This window comes from Ursus americanus, chromosome 13 (genome assembly GCF_024610735.1).
Source record: "Ursus americanus isolate L20-20 chromosome 13, mUrsAme1.1.p, whole genome shotgun sequence".
NCBI lineage: Eukaryota > Metazoa > Chordata > Mammalia > Carnivora > Ursidae > Ursus > Ursus americanus.
Genome location: NC_142139.1, coordinates 59,438,449 through 59,457,277, shown reverse-complemented (window position 1 = coordinate 59,457,277; position 18,829 = coordinate 59,438,449). Strand labels below are relative to the sequence as shown.

Sequence of the window (18,829 nt, the reverse complement as noted above, 5' to 3'; positions counted from 1 at the left end):
TCGGCGCGTGAGTGACTAATAAACTCCCGAAAGATCAGAGTGTAAATTTACTAGGGATCTTCAGTTGTGATTCACAATTCTGCAAGTAATAAAAGGCCCACCCCTCCGATTTCCCGCTTTGATGGCCTCTCCCCAGCGAGCCGCAGTGGGCGCGAAGGCGGGGAGTGCGGGGGGGGGGGCGGGGGCCGGGCGCACCCCGCACGTCGCGGGGGAGCCGGGCTCGCGGGCGCCGGGCGGGCCCCGTGACCCGCCGTCGTAAGAATGCTTCAGATCCAACCCGGGCTCGTTTCCGTGACGCAGGAAACATCTGGGGAGTTTGCGCCGGGCGTTTGGGAAAGTACTTACTTCCGAACTTGGCGCGAAGGTGTCCTAGGATCCAGACACACGCGGGCCTGAACGGGGGGGATGGGGCCGGCACGGGGTGGCAGCCCTGCCAGCTGCCAGGGTGCACGCTGGAGAGCGAACCGGTGGCGAGCACTTGGGTGAAGGACGAATTAAACACTTAGAGCCCGGTCCGTTCGTTCTGGCCTCATTGTTTTAATGTCTGTAGTACTTAGGCACAGTTTGAGAAAGAATAATGTCTTTACTTTCAGAAAAAACATCAAAGACCAGGGGCTGCTCAATATGGAGCACATATGGTAGTCTCCGAAGGCCTTGCCTGCCAAAACATGTTTCTCAGTATTTTTCTCCTTTCCTTTTTCGGTCCCACCACCCCCATCTTTTTTTTTTCCTCCCCAAATGGGAGGGAGCCACGGGCTCCGGTTACCTAGGACGTGTAGCGTTCACTGGAGGCAGTTGGCGGCTGTGCTGACCGATCAATGAGGCCTTTCAGGAACTGAATGCAGCCCAGGACTGGAACCTTGAAGACGGGCCGGCTGGGTGCAGAAGCCAGGCCGGGGAGGCCGTGACTCGCCCAGAACTCAGAGCCGGCTGAGGTATTGAGGCATTATCAGATTCAGAGGTTGTAGGGTCGCTTGCGGCATAGTATCTGAAAAAGCACGTTTTCCTCTTAGTGCTTCCTTAATGTGGTCGTTACACTGGCTGAATCCCCAGGCCTTAGTACAGTGCTCGAATAGGGGGCCCTTAAATATTCATTGAATGAATGGTGAACTAAGTGAAGGCAATAGCCTGCAAAGTACGTTTTTACTCAGTGTAAACAAGAGTTAGTTGCAAAGTTCCTCTTCTTCTTTAACTGCTATTATTATTATTACTACTCTCCCAGTTTTTAAAATTATTTAGCAGAGAGAGGCAGGGAACAGCTGGCTAAAAGTTCAGGAGGTTTGCTTCAGGAATTTCTCAAGAAGAAATCTCAGAATGTCAGGGGTCATTAATGTGATGTAGTTCAACTTCTGAATTTCTCTGAAGATGAACTGAGACCCAGAAAGGTAGTTACTTGTTCAGGGCACATAGCTGGGATGGGGCTGGGGAAGAGCCCTCTTTCCCGAGCCTAGTGCACACAGGGCTCACTACCTCACATTAACCTCAAGGGAAGGACAAGCTGGATAATTTCCTTTTAGCTTCTCCCATTAAATGGATTCCTATCATCACCTCTGAAAAAGGATATTCTCCTTCAGCAAATTTACATGGAAGTTTAGTATTAAAAGCAGGGGTAAATTCTTGGGGCTCCCATTTAAAAGAAGAAGCATGCTGTCGCCAGAACTTGCAGCTTTTTCTAATGCAATATTAATGATGGTGGGGGAAGAAAATACATCCCACATGGAGCTGATTAAACATGAATCTTATCACATCTTCCAGTGTTCTGATGCCATATACGACTTATACGCAGGGACCAGTGGGCAAATTACCTGACAAGTAGTTCGAAAATCTGGGCTGTAGACCTGGCTTTGCCATCAGCCTGCTGCGTATCTTGACCAGTCAATTTTGTTGGATCTATTTCTCTCTCTCTCTCTCTCTCATATATGTATACACACACACGTATGTGTGTATTAGGTGTCGATAATATATACATATATATTAATTTTTCATCAAGGTGATCTGTTCATAAATCCAATTTCTGTCCTTATATTCTCTTATGTATCAACATACAGTGAATCCCTTACCCATACCAGATGGAAAAACAAGAGTCAACACTAGAACCCTTCTTGTATTAGTACTGAGTGAATATTAAACTTGCAGAGGGCTTTAGAAATGCTTCTGCCCCTTCATCCTGGAGCCGGGAGAGCTGATTTCCCCTGCCCACGTTGCATAGTTGGAGAGCCCATGTTAGCTTCCTGCTCAGGAAGAGAGTTCCTACTCCCTGAAGAGAGTTACTGCAAATATGGGGATCTACCAGTCTTAGTGACAGGTTTAGATGAGCATGGATCAGTTAGGTTTTTAAAAAAAAAATTTAAGATTTTTTTTTTTAAATTTTTAAGCAATCGCTACACCCAATGTGGGGCTTGAGCTCAGAACCCTGAGATCAAGAGTTGCATGCTCTACTGACTGAGCCAGCCAGCTCCGCTGTTCCCCCTCCCCAGCATGGATCAATTCTTTAGGATGCTTCTTTCTACTACCCATTCATCCATATTCCTCACCCCACTTTGTCTTTCAAATCAGGAATAACTTAGCCAGAATATAATAATCTTAGGTTCAGGAGGGTGAATTTATTTTATTTTATTTTTTTAAAGATTTTATTTATTTATTCAACAGAGATAGAGACAGCCAGTGAGAGAGGGAACACAAGCAGGGGGAGTGGGAGAGGAAGAAGCAGGCTCATAGCGGAGGAGCCTGATGTGGGGCTCGATCCCATAACGCCAGGATCACGCCCTGAGCCTAAGGCAGACCCTTAACCTCTGTGCCACACAGGCGCCCCCAGGAGGGTGAATTTAAAGCAGAACTGAAGTCCGTACTATTTTACTTGGGCAGTGGTTCTTTAAGCATATCAGCTCTGTTGCATGAGACTTGAAGCCTTCAAGGCCCATTGGGACAAAGATTAGGGTTCCTCTAATGAGAGTATAACAGCTAGTCTTAACTTGTTTTTAGAGTCTCGAATCCAACATAAACCCTAGTCAAATTTAATATGAGGCAAAATAATAATTAGAATAATGCCAATGTTCAGAATTATATTCAACTGACCCTTTCCCCTCACACAACAAACTCCCAAATTATCAATGTTGGGGTGAGTTGGCAGAGGGGCTAACAAATTATTCACCTTTAAGAATAAGACAGTAAAGCTGTTCTTACTTGCTTTGGGGGAGCACCTTCTTGATGTAGTAAAATGACTTGGGGAACTGTTTGCCGCATTGAAAATTAAGTCTAGGGTGCTTTCTCCCTCCTGCATGGCTGGCCCTGGTTGACCTTGACTAGCCTGATGCTGCCTGGTTGGAATCCAGAGTGTTTTAAGGACCAACAGTTATGATGTGTTTTCCTTGGGTATGGAGTGGGACAGGCAATTTCTCTGCACTGACACTGTCTTTTCCTCTGTCACCTTCCTGCTGGGGACCTTGATGACTTGGGGGCTTAAACAACCCCACCTAGTACCAGGTTTGAGGGAATCTCTGTCATCAGGGACTTAGGTATGTGTAAGTGGGCTGCCCAGCCCAGATGGCCACTCTAGGATGTTGTCCTAGGCATGCAGAGAAAAGATGGAGCTGAAAATTCAGCCAACTGGAGGTTGACATGTTGCCTCTTGTGTTTAAATCTGGCGAATAATGTAAATTGTTCTTTGTGGCTATAGCTGTGCAATATTGTAGAAGGAGGTCCTCTGCCATTCGTCTTAAAACATCATCCTCAGGATCCTGTTTTGGACCTCTTCTTATATGAAAACCTCTCCCTGAGCCATAATCAGAATACTGACTTCCTGAGGTTGTTAAATGAGAAAATCTACTAAAAATTCTCTTTCCACAGTGCCAGACACATAGCAAGTACTCAATGCATGTTTGCAATTATTATTATTATTAACCATATTATGATTTCATTTGGTGTTAACGACATAGTTGTCTACAATTCAGACCTTTTCTCAGAACACTAGACCTGAATATCCCCCCTACTGGAGGTCATTTACATGTAGACGGACTTAGATTTGTAAGACCCACTATGCTTAAAACAGATTGGATTTCTAGTCCCAGTTGCACAGTCTCTGAGTGACACCACCGCCAATCAGGAGCTCAGACCAGCTGCCTGACAACTGTCACCAGGTCCTCATAAATAGCTCAAATCCCCCGCCCACAACCTCCTGCCTTAGTAATGACAAATACTGAGTTTTGCCTGTATCATTCCATCATTTCTCCTACATTATACTCTCCAGTCTGTCCTCACAGCAGCTGGAGTGGTCTTTGTGTAATGCAATTTGATCATGTCAATGCCCTACTTTAAATCTTTTATGCATTCCCCATAGACATCAGGAAAACCCAAATGCTGAGCCTATAATGCTCTTTATAGTCTCCTTTCTCACCACTTTCCCTTCATGCCTGCTAAGCCCTGGCTCTGTTGAACTACACTGAGGTGTTTTTGTTGTTGTTGTTTTGTTTTGTTTTGTTTTTTGCCTTCATGTCTTTGCACATGTTGTCTCTCTACCTGGTACCCAGTTCCCTCCTTCATCAGACTCCTGCTGTTTGTCCTTCAAGATTCAGCCTGTGTGTTCTCTTCTTGGAAGCCTTCACCAAGCCCCAGGCTGATTACAGAGTTTTTCTCTACAGAGTTTTATAGGATTATAATTGCTTTCTCTTCTCCACTAGGTGTGAGTTCCTTGAGGGCAGTGGACTAAAGCTTTAATCTGTGTGGCCACAAGGCTTTCGTGCCTGACCCACAGTAGGTGTTTATCACATGTTTGCTGAATATGAGAGTGACCCAGGATTAGAGTAAATACTGGGTCTGTGGCTTCATATCATCAAAATTTGGGGGAAGTTATTTTTCTGAGTCTCACTCTTCTCATCTGTAAAACGGGGACTAACCATACCCCCTGATACTGTGAAGATTAAATGAAAAGTGAATGCAAGTCTTCTGTAAACTGTGCAGCACTGTACCTTAGTCATTGTTTTAAGTACAGACCCACATTTCCCATGCGTTTTCATACGTGCACTTAATGTATACCTATTGTATGCATCCATATGTCTGTGTTTGTGTACCTGCATGGTTACATGGAAAGGCAGTTTCCAAACATAGCTTTCTCTAGATTCTACCCTTTATTTATTTATTTTTAAAGATTTTATTCATTTATTTGAGAGTTAGAGAGAGCACAAGCAGGCACAGCGACAGGCAGAGAGAGGGAGAAACAGGCTCTCCACTGAGCCGGGAGCCCAACGCAGGGCTCCACCCCAGGACCCCAGGACCAGGACCCGAGCTGAACACAGACGCCTAACCGACTGAGCCACCAGGCACCCCCAGATCCCACCCTTTAAAAGGCTTGCTGAATAGGTGGATAAATACTTTCGATAACTAGTCCAGGTTCTAGATAAAGCTGTTTGTAGCAGTGGCCTCCAATTTGCAGCCATCCTGTAGCATCATTATATCCAAACACACAAACACGAAAGGTGCAAATTTATAGAGCCCATTACTATTTTTACTGTGACTATGACTGTACCTTCCTACTCAAACGGTAACATTGAAGCACTTTCCCGCCAGGTTTTCATTTTATTTTTACATGGGTCACTTGGAGCAGTGATGGATGGCATTGTTTATCTCATTTTGCACGTGAACAAACGGAGACACCGAAGATTCGTTGAACAACATGCCTTCTTTCCAATGTTGCAACCGAATGGAGATCAGAACCCTCGGAAGCCCTTTCTCCTGTCTTTTTTCTTTTTCCAAGGGTCAGCGTAGGAAGTTTGCACGGAATAAGTGATTGCTACAACCGAGCCAGAGCTGACCAAGGTGTAAACTGACGCGTGCTTATGTATAACGCTTTGAGTTGCCACAGTTACTCGTGCACCTTGGACCTGCCTTAAATGTGGAATCCGCTATTCTCACATCAGCTCCCAGTTTTTTTCAATTCCCGGCAGGGTAATTGCCTCTCCTTCCGTAGCGCGCCCTTGCCAGCTGCCCGGCTGCCTCTGGGGGCTTTGAAGTGGAGGGCGCACCGGGGCTTTCTAAACACCGCCCGCGCCCGCGGTGGAGAGGAGCGCGCAGGGTCTTCTTCAACCTCCTGCACCTCCTGATCCCGTTCTTCTTTAAAAAGCCAGGTGGCGCCAACTCTCAACCCCTGCGAGAGCTGGAGGCTCCTCCTTCCCTAGTGGGAAGGAGAGGTGGAGGAAGAGCTCCGTCTCAGGCTGGCGCTTTCGCTCTGCGCCCTCGGTTCTGCGGAGACATGTGCTTGCCTCTTCTTCCGCGCCCCTCGCAGGATGACGGCAAGCCCAAAGGGAAACGAGGTGTCCTGTGTGCCACATGGAGCTTGGGGAACGGAAATAATTAAAGCCATGAGGTTTCCTGGCTCTTCGCGGTGTTTACGGTGGGTTTTGATTTGGGGAAGGAGAGCGAGGAGAGGTTAAGGCCGGTTCCAATTTGCCGGCATCCTGTATCTGTCTGTGCAGCAGATGACGCGTGGGGCCGGGAGGGCGCTCGAGCCTCGGTGCGCGCGTAGCCGTGGGTGCAGGATCGTGTCTCTGTGTGTCGTGTGTAGTGGCCTACTTACTCCTAAGTAACAGAGTAAGTGCATGTTTATTAAAAAAAAAAAAAAAAAAAGTTGAATTCCTCCCAGCTGCGAATGGAGGGCTTTGAGGTTCCCTCGTATGACAGCTGAGGGTCTGAATCTATTATGGAGGGCACACGTTTCAATTTTCAAACCCCATTTTTTATCCTTGAAATGTTTCCAGTCTTTGAACTACTGTTATTTAACAGGAAGAAGGGAGAAACTCCATTATAAGAGCATATCGATTTCCTTGATCTAAACCAAACATCACTGAATTAAAAAATGTTTGTTGAAACTTACAAAATAACTATTAATCCCGTAAAGAAAATTTAGCCATACGCGTGTGCTGCTGTTGCAAATCGTCACCAAATTTGAAGTTAAGATGAATTCAATAAAAGTAAGGGTTGTTGTGTGTGTGTGTTTTTTAATTCACTGGAACATTAAGAGTAGAGTTGGTATTATGGCCTATAGCAATTTTAAGATTTTAATTGAAAAGACAGTAACATACATACAAACACACAGAGCACTCAGCAACCTCAGTAATGATGACAGTGTGCTATTAATGCTGCTTTTTATATGGTGCTGGTGGTGTGTTTATTACAGCGTGTGCTCCAGAGCAGTGTTGTTCATACTGCAGGTTGCCAACCATTAGTAACTCATGAAATCGACACTGCGGGATTTGAGCAGCATTTTTTTTTAAAAATGAAATAGAAAAAAAATAAAAAATATCAGAAGGATGTAAGAATACATATTCTTTCACAAATCGTTTTTTCCCATTTTTGTGTATATATGTCCTGAATCGCAGGGTAAAATGTCTTTCTTATTATGGCTTACATTTAAAAAGGAGTTTGAAAGCTGTGATTTTTAATTAAAATTTTATTTTATTTTATTTTTTAAATAATAATTAGCCCAGTGAGGGGCTGGAACACACAACCCCGAGATCAAGAGTCCCATGCTCTACTTGAGTGAGCCAGCACCCCCGCACCCCAGGGTATTCAATTTTAAAATCTCAACCTGGTGGGTTCTTTCCTGATTATGAGGGTTACACGGATAAGAGATGGAGTCAGGCGTAGGGCCCCGGGGAGAAGACTGGCAAGAAAGAATTTCTGACTGGAGCACAGGTGGTGAGGAAGATTACCATAGGAACCCTGGAGCAAAGCCCAAAGCATTAGCCTGCTTATTCAGACTGGGTGTGGGAGGGTGGTCCATTTCTCCCAAAGGGTGGAGGAGGGGTGGCTGGAGTTACGTACTTTGGTAAGGGGACCCACTATCTTAACAGGAGCAGAAAGAATAGCCTTGAACCAGGAGAAGTCAGTTAGGAGCTCAATGATTGATGTTGGGTTGTAGGAACGCTTTTGTCCCTGCACTTCTTCCCAGTCTCAGTATCGAAGAGGAGCAGATCCTACCGTCCCTTTATTAGGGTCGATTGAACCATATTTACTAGAAGCCAGGTCATGTTATGTTTAAAGGCAATGGCTCCCTTTTCTCCTAGTTCCTGGTAAGTGGACCTGCTAGGTACCGTCTGCCCTAAGGGATGACATGTAAGGTTGACATCCCTTTCCCACTCCAAATACCAGGGCTAGTTCGCTGAGCCAAGACCCAGCTTGGGTGTGGCCTTCCTTTTCTCTCTTCACCTGGAAACATGCTGCTCACAGCTTTGGGTTCCTGCATCCCGTGGCCAGCCAGAGGGAAAGGAGATGTTGATTTAGACTTCAGAGGAGAGGACCTACCATAGGCTCCATTTAGCTTGACTAGAGCTCTGTGCTGAGACAGATGCTGGTTTTGCCTCTAGTAATCAAGAGGGCATCGTTTTCCATTTTCTGTTGTTCCAGAAATGTCTAATTTCCTATAGCAGTTCTCAAGCTTTAGCATGCATCAGAGTCAGCTGGGAGGCTTGTTACACCCCTGATTGCTGGGCGCCACACCTAGTTTTGATTCACCAGGTCTGGAGTGGGGCTTGAGAATTTGCCGTTCTAACAAGTTCCCAAGTAAGGCTGCTGCTGCCCCAGGACCAGACCTTGAGAACCATTGCTCCATAAAATTCTGAGAAGGGTGTGGAATAGGAAGGTGACTTGCAGGGCCAAACAAAAACACTCCTGAGTTTTGGGCCCTAATGCCATCTTAATTCCATGAACACCGCACCCCCCACCCCAAGCCAATCATCCAACAATCAAGGCTGCCAGGAGATCTGAACCAGAGGAGGGTGACTCCAGAAACAACGCCAGCTCCCAGTGGTTGGTTTGGGGGCTGTCCATCTTGAAGGGCTCTCAGGAGAGTATGGGTTTGGGGCACCTTATTCCTGGACAGACCACGAAGAAAAGTGATTCATTGTACAGTCCCCATAGGACTGCTAGTTACTACCTATCCACTCACCACCCCTAAGTTTCTCCATGATCTTGTATTACAGGGCCCGGGAGTGTAAAAACCAATTCCTCGTCACCTTTGCAGCTAGAATCCAAGGTGCACTGTACGTTCTGATAATTAAATGCAGTCACACAGGATTGAAAGGCAAAAAAGAGGAGCACACTCTCTTCCTTTAGCTTGTGGGTGCACAAGAAGACTCTGGAAGGCATGAGTATGGGCAGTGGCTGCATTCCATGGTCCACTGTCTGTCTGGTCACCAGCCTTGTGGTTATGGGGGCTCTGATGGCTTCCCCTGACTCGATGGCTTCCCCTGACTCGATGGCTTTCTCCAACTTGATAACTTGTATTTAATCTCTCTGAGCTCAAAAGATCTAGATTGTCTTCTGTTTCCTGTATTGAATCCTGACCGATCCAGCGAACAAGGCTGTTTGGGTGCTTTGCACCGAGGTCTGGATGAGTGTGGGCGGAGGGTAGTAGAGACCCTGCAGGTGGTGAGATGACCGTCCTCAGCGGGGGGCAATTCGGGAGCACTGAGCCTGATCCCAGCGAGCCTGCCTGGAATCCAGACCTCTGGTGGGTGAAGAGATGAGCGTGCTGAATCGCTGTCATCTTGTTCTGCCTCTCTCTAGCAACAAAGCCTCACTTCTGCTGGCACCCCCTCCTGATTTTCATAGCAAAGCAAGGCAAACAGCAGTTTTTGGAGCGTTCAGGCAGACATTTTTACTAGGGCTCAATGACTGCCCGCCCGTTTCGAAACTTGATTGTTACCGCCCCGTGCTGTGCTCTAGTATCGGGGCACTCACTCCGGGAAGAGGTTATAACCAATTTAAGGGAAGATAATGAGTTTTCAGTTTCCAGCCTGAGAATGAATGATGAGTTACTTGGGCAAGTCTGCTTCCCTCAGTGTGATCTGGGAGCTGAGTGGACCTTGCAAATTTCTGCTGCAGCACGGAGAGTAGGGCTGTCCCTTCTGCCCACCTTGTTGCCTAAACCCCACCTTAGAGCCCTGCACCTGCAGATATTATTCAGGAGCTGATTCTTTGACTTCTCAATTCTTCCTGAGCAGAGACGAGACCGAATATACGTCACTTAACTAATTTTTGTCCAGAAGGAACTGACGGCTCCGGCAACTGTCACTGTTCCCAAATGCATGGTCCCGCCCCCTGCAGGAGGCGCACACAGCCCCACTCTGTGGCTTGCAGCTGTGGTCATGTGAGACTGGCGCTGGCCAATGACGTCAGAGTGGAAATGACTGTCTTTGGTCCTTAGTCCCTCTAAACGCATGTCAGCAGTGATGCAGATACTTACAGGTGGCTCCAGATAGAGGCCGGGGGCCCCGAGTGAAGAAGGTGGAGCAGGGCTGTCGGAATCCAGAGTGCACATGTTGCTAAAACTTACGTTTTTATATTAATTCTGTACTAGTTAATTTACTTCCGTGAAGGAATTGGCATTCTAGAAGCCTAATACATCACACCTCTTGTCCAGCCCAGAGTTTGGTCCCAGGGGGCTGGAATGGGCACACTCAGGTCTTTCTTCCCAAGGCATCAATCAAATCGCCCCTCCTCCTTCACCGGGGCTGGAGGGTTGCTCCAAAGGAGGTCCAACCCCGGAAAACTTTAGGCAAGGGAACTAGAGGTTTCTGAAGAGATTTTGTTACTGTAGAATCTTATCACTCCACGTATCTAAAAGAATTTGCCAGAAATAGAAATATCAGGAGAAGCCATAAAAACATTAATTTTTGTCTCATTTTTATTCTTGCATATTTGAAAGCGGTGGGAGGGCATTGAAATAAGTTTAGATAATGGTAATCCTAATGGTTACATTAAATAGAGGTAATTTATTAGCACATAGGTGCGATAGGAAAGCAACTCCATGGGAAACGAGAACCAAGGCTTGAAGGTTAATACGACTGACTTTCTGCCAAGACATCCCTTGCTCCAAGGGCCTGGCTCATTGTTAATTGACGGCCTGTGGCTCCCAGCACAGTGCTCTACTCTGGCTGCTAGGCCAGAGGGAAAAGGGCTTGTTTTGAAATCCAGTGTTCTTAATGAAGCTGATCCCGACCCTGAAATGTGCAAGAAAATCATCTGAAAGTGTGATGAAAAACTGGCCTATTGAAAAGTCAAGTGACCTTTCCAGTGTTGATTTTAAAATAATAGATTTGTTTTATTTGACACTTTGGTAAATGCTGTAATAAAACCTAGCAAGGTCAAAGAAATTATCCAGTGTGTTTTGTGCCCTGCAGCCTGGGCTATCTAAACTGTATGCTTGCAAATAAGCATCATTATTAGTGAAACTTTGTTGCAAATTTTGGCATGGACTGTTTTGGAGTGTCAGACTTTAAGGCGCTATCACAGAATTGGCAAGATTCGAGGGATTTTTTTTTACTGATTTAATAACATTTTTCTTTATTGTCCCCATAATCACCTGCTTTATGCACTGTGGCTAGAGCTGATGTTGCAACTGGTAATTTTCTTAGAAGCCAAATCCATTTATATTTTTCCATCTTTTGATTTCCATCATTTCTGGGAATTGTTAGTAGATGGAATAAAAAGAGAATACATTATAAACAATTCAAAACACCAAAAACAAAATTCCTTGGACCTTTTACAGATACCACACATGCAAATAAATGTGGCTTTGCATTCCAATGGCATTCGAGTAGGGATTACATTTTCCTCATTAACCTCTTTCTTAACCAAACAGTATTGTTTTTCAAGCCTGTTTTATAGAAATCAAGTTTGACATTTTAAATTAATTCACACTGACTCAGATCAAATGAAGAGGTAGACTGTCTTCTTTTGATCCGGGTCCTCTGTGCAGTCCTGGTTGAACTGTACCAAAGCAGCCAGTTGGTTTAGGGTGAAATCGGGAGATTGTGTTGCTTGCAAAACCAAAACATTTAAAGTACTAGGTGTGGTTTTTACTGCATTTCTAAGGAAAGAGTGGAAGGAGCGATCACCATGTACACCTGTGGTCTGAACGTGCCTGCTTTCCTGGGGCAGACCATTTATAAAATGAATGTACTTATTTCTAATTGAAAGAATACTCAATCTGTTTTCCATCAGTCATAACCAATAATTCCTCTGCTAATATGTGGACCTTAATTTGAAGCAGTGGGAATCTTCTCTTTCCTCCAGGAAAGTCACAGAGTTGTTTAGAAAGATTGCACAATGTTGGAAGAAGCAGAAATGTAACTGGATTATATTTTAAACTTATGCAAACACTGGTGCATGAATCTGCAATTTGTGCAGTATACATTGTTTTCAGCGTCGATATTGGAGCACGGGTGATGAAATATGTGTGTGTGTGTGTGTGTGTGTGTGTGTGTGTGTGTGTGTGTGTATAGGTGTTGTCTATCTCAGTAAAATGAAAGAGACATGAAAGTAACTCTCAGTCCGAGTTAAACCCACCAATTTTAGGAGATCCTGTTATCAGTGGTGTTCACTCTGCCATTAGCTCTTTCTCGTTGGCAGTCATTCTGTTTCATTCCACCATCTTCTCATGTATTGTTTTTAGACTTCCATAATCCTGGCTCAAGATGGCATGAGTTAGCGTTGGAGAGAGAACCAACGCTAGTTTTCTTAGCGTCCACGGTTTCAAAACACACTCTTTAACGTTACTTGACACCCTTGTCTACATGTGCTTTCTTTAGAAAGTGGGAAAATACGTTATTGAGAGTTTGTCAGATGAAACCATATTGCCAAACATTTGCAAAACTGAATTATTGACAAAATGCATGTGATTCTTAAACGGCCTGCTTAATTGAAAGCAGTTGCAGTGTTTCAACATGAGAATGTGGCTTATCCTTTCTGTTGTCTATCTCTTTTTAGATTGCTATAGAACATACCTCTGGACTTCCACTGTCCCCAGACAGCCGTTTCTACACAGCTAACTCAGAACAGATTAGAGCTAGAGTTTTAGGACGCTCTATGCCTTTTATTTCTTGAGCAAGCATTCCGGAAAATCGCATCCTCATGTTCTCCCACGGTCACCTCTAATTCATGGGAGGCTGAATTCCCGCGCATGCCCAGAGTGCCCGGCACAGCCTTCCAGGTTGTGCAGTCACGCTTGTCCGCTCCCCGCCTGCGCGGTGCTTGCCAAGACGCAGCGGTGCCCTCGGTAGGGCGTCTGAGGAGACGCTCCTCCAAGCCGTGCAGCTCTAGGGCTGATGTGTTGCTCACTCTTAAATGTCCCCGTTTGGCTGACATTTAGCTCACCTCTGAGAATGACACTATGATCAGCTCTGCCACTAACCAGAAACAAGGCTCTTTCTATGGTGGAAGAACAGTCCGCCTCAGGGAAAATTGCACGTGCACACTCGGTGATCGTTATTAACAATTAGAACTGAAGATGTAAAAAAAAAGCCCAAAAGGCATGCTGTGTGTGATGTGTGGTAAGGGGGAATTTTTCAAAAATCTGATGTATGTGACATCTCAATTGCCTTTTGACTAACAGAGAAGGGGCATCCTGAGGACTGACCGAGGAAGGAGAAAAAAAAATTGTGCTTCATTTTGTCATTTTTAATATACTTCCTTTATCAAATGACTCCCTTAATTAACAAGAAAAACCATCAAGGGCAATGTAGTTAGTTCATCTTCATTTGGAATTTCAGAAAAACGAATGCCCCAAACTGTCTTCTGAACTTTTCAAAGGACCTTTAGCTTTGGGGCTTCATCTTGTTTAAAGATGTTAGAGCTGTGTTGAGATTAATATCAACAATCAGAAAGCAATATCGTGGTTCTGGTTGTCATTATCCTGTTTAGACACGCTAGAACTAGATTGCCTGTGTTAAAACTTAATGGACTAGAGAAGAGAAGCATCCAGAATCTTAATGATGGGGGCTCCCACTATCCAGGCATTGCCAGATGTCTCAATTTCTAAACTCAGAACATCTGATAAATCCACGATTTGCCTCGCTTAGTGTTCTCGGTCCTGGATGCACATTAGAATAATCCCAGAATTAAATATATAGATATTGACAGGCAGGCTCCACCCTACTAATTAAAGCGGAATCTCTCAGGGTAGGGCCCCGGACTTCTTTTTTAAGTGCCCCCGAGGGATTTGAATGTGCAGCCAGGTTGAAAATCACTAACCCACATGATAATTTCATCTTTCAGAAGGGAGAGGAAGTGATGAAGAGGATTAACACCCTGCTTCTAATTCTGGCCAACTCGGAGGCCCTGCATGGAAAATCAGAAGTGACAGGAATCCTGGAAGAGGGCCACCTGGCCATCAGAAAATTCCAGAGGGATGTGGTCACTGCCAGACACACACTTGGTTAGTTGGAGTTTTAAAATATCTCAGGAAATTATAAAAGCCTGACTTTGACCCCCCCCCCCGGCTGAGATTCCAAAAAGAAGCAGGGGAGAGCCCTCAAAATAAAATTTGGATGCTACTATTGTAAATGGTCCTAGACAGGGGGGAAAACGAAGAAAAGAAAAAGGAAGGAGGTAGCCAAAAAGATTCAGTGTCTTCATGCAGGAAGGTGTCTGCTGAGAGCAGATATATTTTTAAATGGTATATATAAAATGTGAAAGATAATCTAGAAAAACAAGCTGGATACAAAAACTCTGTCAGGAATATGTGAGAAAAAGAGTCAGAAAGATTAAATCCAGAAGGAGGCTAACATTCTAGATGATGAAGGGGGCTGTTTGAAACAAAAGCAAGAAAAGTGTAGAATCCATGCAGGGCTGTGATGGTGTTGGGTCGAGGTTATGTCAACGGTGAAAATACAAGGTGGCCACACCCTCAGACTCCGTTTTACTCTTTAGATGAGAAAGGGCAGGACAAAGTTTGGGAAGAGGAATTGAGAAATAAGATCACTTAGGAGCAAATGCTAGCTGTCCTAAATAAATTCAAACACTGAAAGTAACAGACCAGAATATTATTAGAATTTTTGAATGAAGTGGCTTTCATCTTTAAAAAATATGGAGAATGAAAAGAAAAAAGGAAAAAAGTACAGAAAATGAAGAAGTATCTGAACACGGTTCCACATTTTTTAAAAAAGATTTTATTTATGTATTTGACACAGAGAAAGAGAGAGCGCGCACAAGAACAGGGAGTGATAGAGGGAGAAGCAGGCTCCCCACTGAGCCGGGAGCCCGATGCAGGACTCGATCCCAGGACTCGATCCCAGCACTCGATCCCAGGACTCGATCCCAGGACTCTGGGATCATGATCTGAGCCGAAGGTAGACGCTTAACTGACTGAGCCACCCAGGCACCCCACATTTTTTCAAAAGGAAAGTAGAAAAAGTATTTGAATTATAGACTCAAAAACCTGTTGATTCTTCAGTTCAAAAACCCTAGAATTTACTTTTAAGTGCAGTTTGAATGTAAGACTTGCCAAGTTAAATCCTACCCATGGTAAAGTTCATGAAGAGACCAGAGACAAGGAATCGTAAAATTTTAAATACTTTAACTTGAATTCAATTTACAACCCTTGAGAGTTAGATAAAAGTTAAATACGCTTTGAAATAGGTGGATATTCCACTATACCAAACTATCCAAAAACTTAGTGGCTCAAAGCAGCTACTATTAACTTGTTCACAATTCAGTTCTTCTCCTGCGTCCATCTGGGTGGTTCTCCTGCTGGTTTTGTCTGGGATCACTCAGGTGGCTTTGGTCATGTATAGCTTAACTTGGGCTAGATGGTCCAAGATGGTCTTTGTCACGTGTTTGCTGGTTGTTGCTGGCTGTCAGCTGAGCCACGTGTCTCCCTCAGAAGAGCCAGCACTGATTTACATGGTGGGGACAGCATTCCAAGAGAACCCCCGAGCAGAAGCTGCAAGATCAAGGCTTGGACGTCATATAACATCACTTTTGTCTCGTTCTAATGGGTCAGAGCAAGTCATAAGGCCACCTCTGATCAATGGTCAGGGAAATAGAAAATATCTTTAGGTGAGAAGTACTACAACTCATATACCCCATCTACCAAAAGTCTCCTCACAAAAATGCTTCTACATGCTTCTAAATATTTTAATTTCAGAGGATCCATGGATCCTTCCAACCCAAGTTAAGAGTCTTTAATCTATTCTAACCATTGCATGTTTAAATAAGGAAATTAAAGCCCAAAGAGACTTGCCCAATGTCAAGCAGGTATTTATATAATATACACGCCTGTAAGCGTGCCTATCATGTATGTGTTATAACTACCAGCCCTGTGCCATTGTCATTATGTCCAATCGCTAATCACCTTATTATTATAGGAAATGGGTTTCAGCAATTTTAGAAATCACCATTTGACTACCCAATCATGATATCTTAAGACAAATGTATGCAGGGAAATATGAATGTTTTATTTAATTAGCATATTCTATACATACATTCAGATAGGAAAGTAGACTGGTTAAAATATATGTGAGGACTAAATTATTTAATTAATGTGCAAACAGGCACAGTTTTCAGTTATTTATAAATGATGGACATTTCCTGAAGTCTGGTTCTCTTTTTACTGACAGGTACTCTCTATGCTTCAACAAACTCTTACCAAAAAGTTGTTACAACATATACTTTGTGATGAGCAAGATTGTTTTCACTTTTAAACCATATACTTAAAAGTCATTCATTAATAAGAACAGCCAATAATCAATTCTACTGATTTTAACTTACAGAAATACCAGGCACTGTTGCCATTTCAAGTTTTTGGTTTTTTCCCTTATAAGATAAAGTTAACTAAAGGGAAAGTGGTGTGGTTTAATTTAAATTATTGCCTTTTTGTTTGTTGTTGCCAGTAGATGACTTTTCATGTGAGGACTGCAGGTATTACTTAAGTTTTTAAAAAATGATTAGTATTTATATATTCATTTACTTAAATTTCTTTGGTGAAATTGACAGGTTTATCTGGTCCACGTAGATGGAAGCAACTAGTTTAGACATCCAATTTTCAGACTAATAAAAGTAAGTTTTTTCTTTTTATCATAAAAATGCTCAAATATGCAGAGAAATAGAAAAAAATAGTACAATGAATACCCATGACCCAATACCTTTAATCAATAGTTATAATCATTTTGCCATCTTTGCTTCATCTGTTTTGTTGTTGTTGTTGGACTATTTTAATCACTCTAAGCACTTATATGTACATCTGCAAAAAATGAACACATCCTTTTACATAACAAAATTCTTTTTTTAGAGAATATTCTTTATTATTTTTTTTAAGATTTATTTATTTATTTATTTGACAGAAAGAGCGAGAGCGCACGCACCCAAGGAGGCAGAGCAGGCGAGCAGAGGGAGAGGGAGAAGCAGGCTACCCACTGAGCAGGGAGCCCGATGCGGGGCTCAATCCCAGGACCCTGGGATCATGACCCGAGCCGAAGGCAGGTGCTTAATGACTGAGCCACCCAGGTGCCCCAACACAACCAAATTCTAATCTATCCCACTTAAGAAATTAATATTAATTCCCTATTATCATGTAACACCCAGTCCATATTTAAATTGTAACATTGGTTTTATAGATTTTTTTTTTCCAATTTAGAATCCAGTTGAGTAGCACATACCATAATTATGTCTTCGGTCTGTTTAAATCTAGAATAGCACATCCATACCCTTTTCACATTTTATGTTGACTTTTCGGAGAGGTGAGGCCAATTGTCTTATAGAATGCCTCAATTCTGGACTTTCGATTCTTTTGCTTTTCCATCTTCTGCCTATGCCTTAGATCTAAAGTCTTGATGAAATTCAGGTATACATTTTGAAGAATATTCCATAAGTGAGAGTATCTACTTCATAGTGCATGATATCAGCAGCACATTAAGTCTAGTTACCCCACTGTTGGGGACATCAGCTTTGATCATTGAGTTAATGTGATGGCAAACACAGCTCTTTTCACTAGTAAGATGCATTTTCTCCTTGTCAATTAGCAAGTCAATCAGTGGGGTGGTAGTTTGGCTCTATGAAAAATTCAGTTCCCTAAAGTTAGGTTGTTTTTTTGTTTTGTTTTGTTTTGTTTTTAAATAAGTTTTTATTATGTTATGTTAGGCACCATACAGGATATCCTTAGTTTTTGATGTAGTGTTGTTTTTTATTTGTTTTTTTTAGACATAACTCATTGTGCTTTTGGTTTTATAAAGAATTATACTCAGCTTTTCAGAGCTTTCATCTAGCTAGGTATTTTCAACCTAAAATTACAAAATTCTCTGTTCATATCTTTGTCATTTTGGGTACCATTTTGGTTTACAAAAGTCATGCATATCGGGGCTAGTAAATTGGGCACTAGTGGGTTACCAGAGCCATGTGTTGTAGTTCTCTTACTCATTTTACTTTATGTTTACTACATGCCAGGTTATGGAGCTCTGTGGTGTTATGGAAGTGAATGGCATATTGCCATGGGTAATGAAGTGAGATCCCAGCGGTACCCACTGTACCAAGAAGCTGAGCGTTGACTGAAGGTCTGATGGCTTCTAGACTCTCACCATGAACTAACTGTGCCACACGTTGAAATTGAAATGTGGATCCCTTGGAATAACTTCTTTGTTTCCTGTTTTATGAAGGTCAGAGGGTGGGAGTGAAAACTTACCAGTAACCAAACATGGTGGTATCAAGCCTAATCAGAAATAAAAAAACTTCTAAAATCTGTGTCTGTTCATTTTCTCTATTCCATTGGTTTCGTTTCACCCTCATCTGTGATTCATTTGCCTTTCGTCATCTCCCACAATGGCTTCTGCGAGAATATCAGTCTTGAAACGTACAACATGGCTCCCACCCACTTCAAACATTGTTTAAAATCTCATTTATTATTTTGTGCTGTGGTCTCACTTAAAGCCAACATTACTGAGACTGCAGAGCACATACCTTCAATTCCCAGGGTGAGAGGGGAAAGAGAGAGCAAGATTGAGCCAGAGGGAGAGTTAAAACTGTGAGAAGCTCCACAGACGGAGGAGGAAAACAAGAAAATTCA

General features: G+C 43.3%; 1 pseudogene across 1 annotated transcript; it reads left to right on the top strand.

Moving 5' to 3' along the window:
• The first annotated feature begins 236 nt into the window (after positions 1 to 236).
• Positions 237 to 18,503, top strand: LOC148109101 (uncharacterized; annotated as a pseudogene). Its single transcript, XR_015726462.1, has 5 exons — positions 237 to 767; positions 12,881 to 13,051; positions 14,050 to 14,209; positions 17,115 to 17,253; positions 18,214 to 18,503. The product of XR_015726462.1 is annotated as an uncharacterized LOC148109101 (transcript).
• Positions 18,504 to 18,829: the final 326 nt, after the last annotated feature.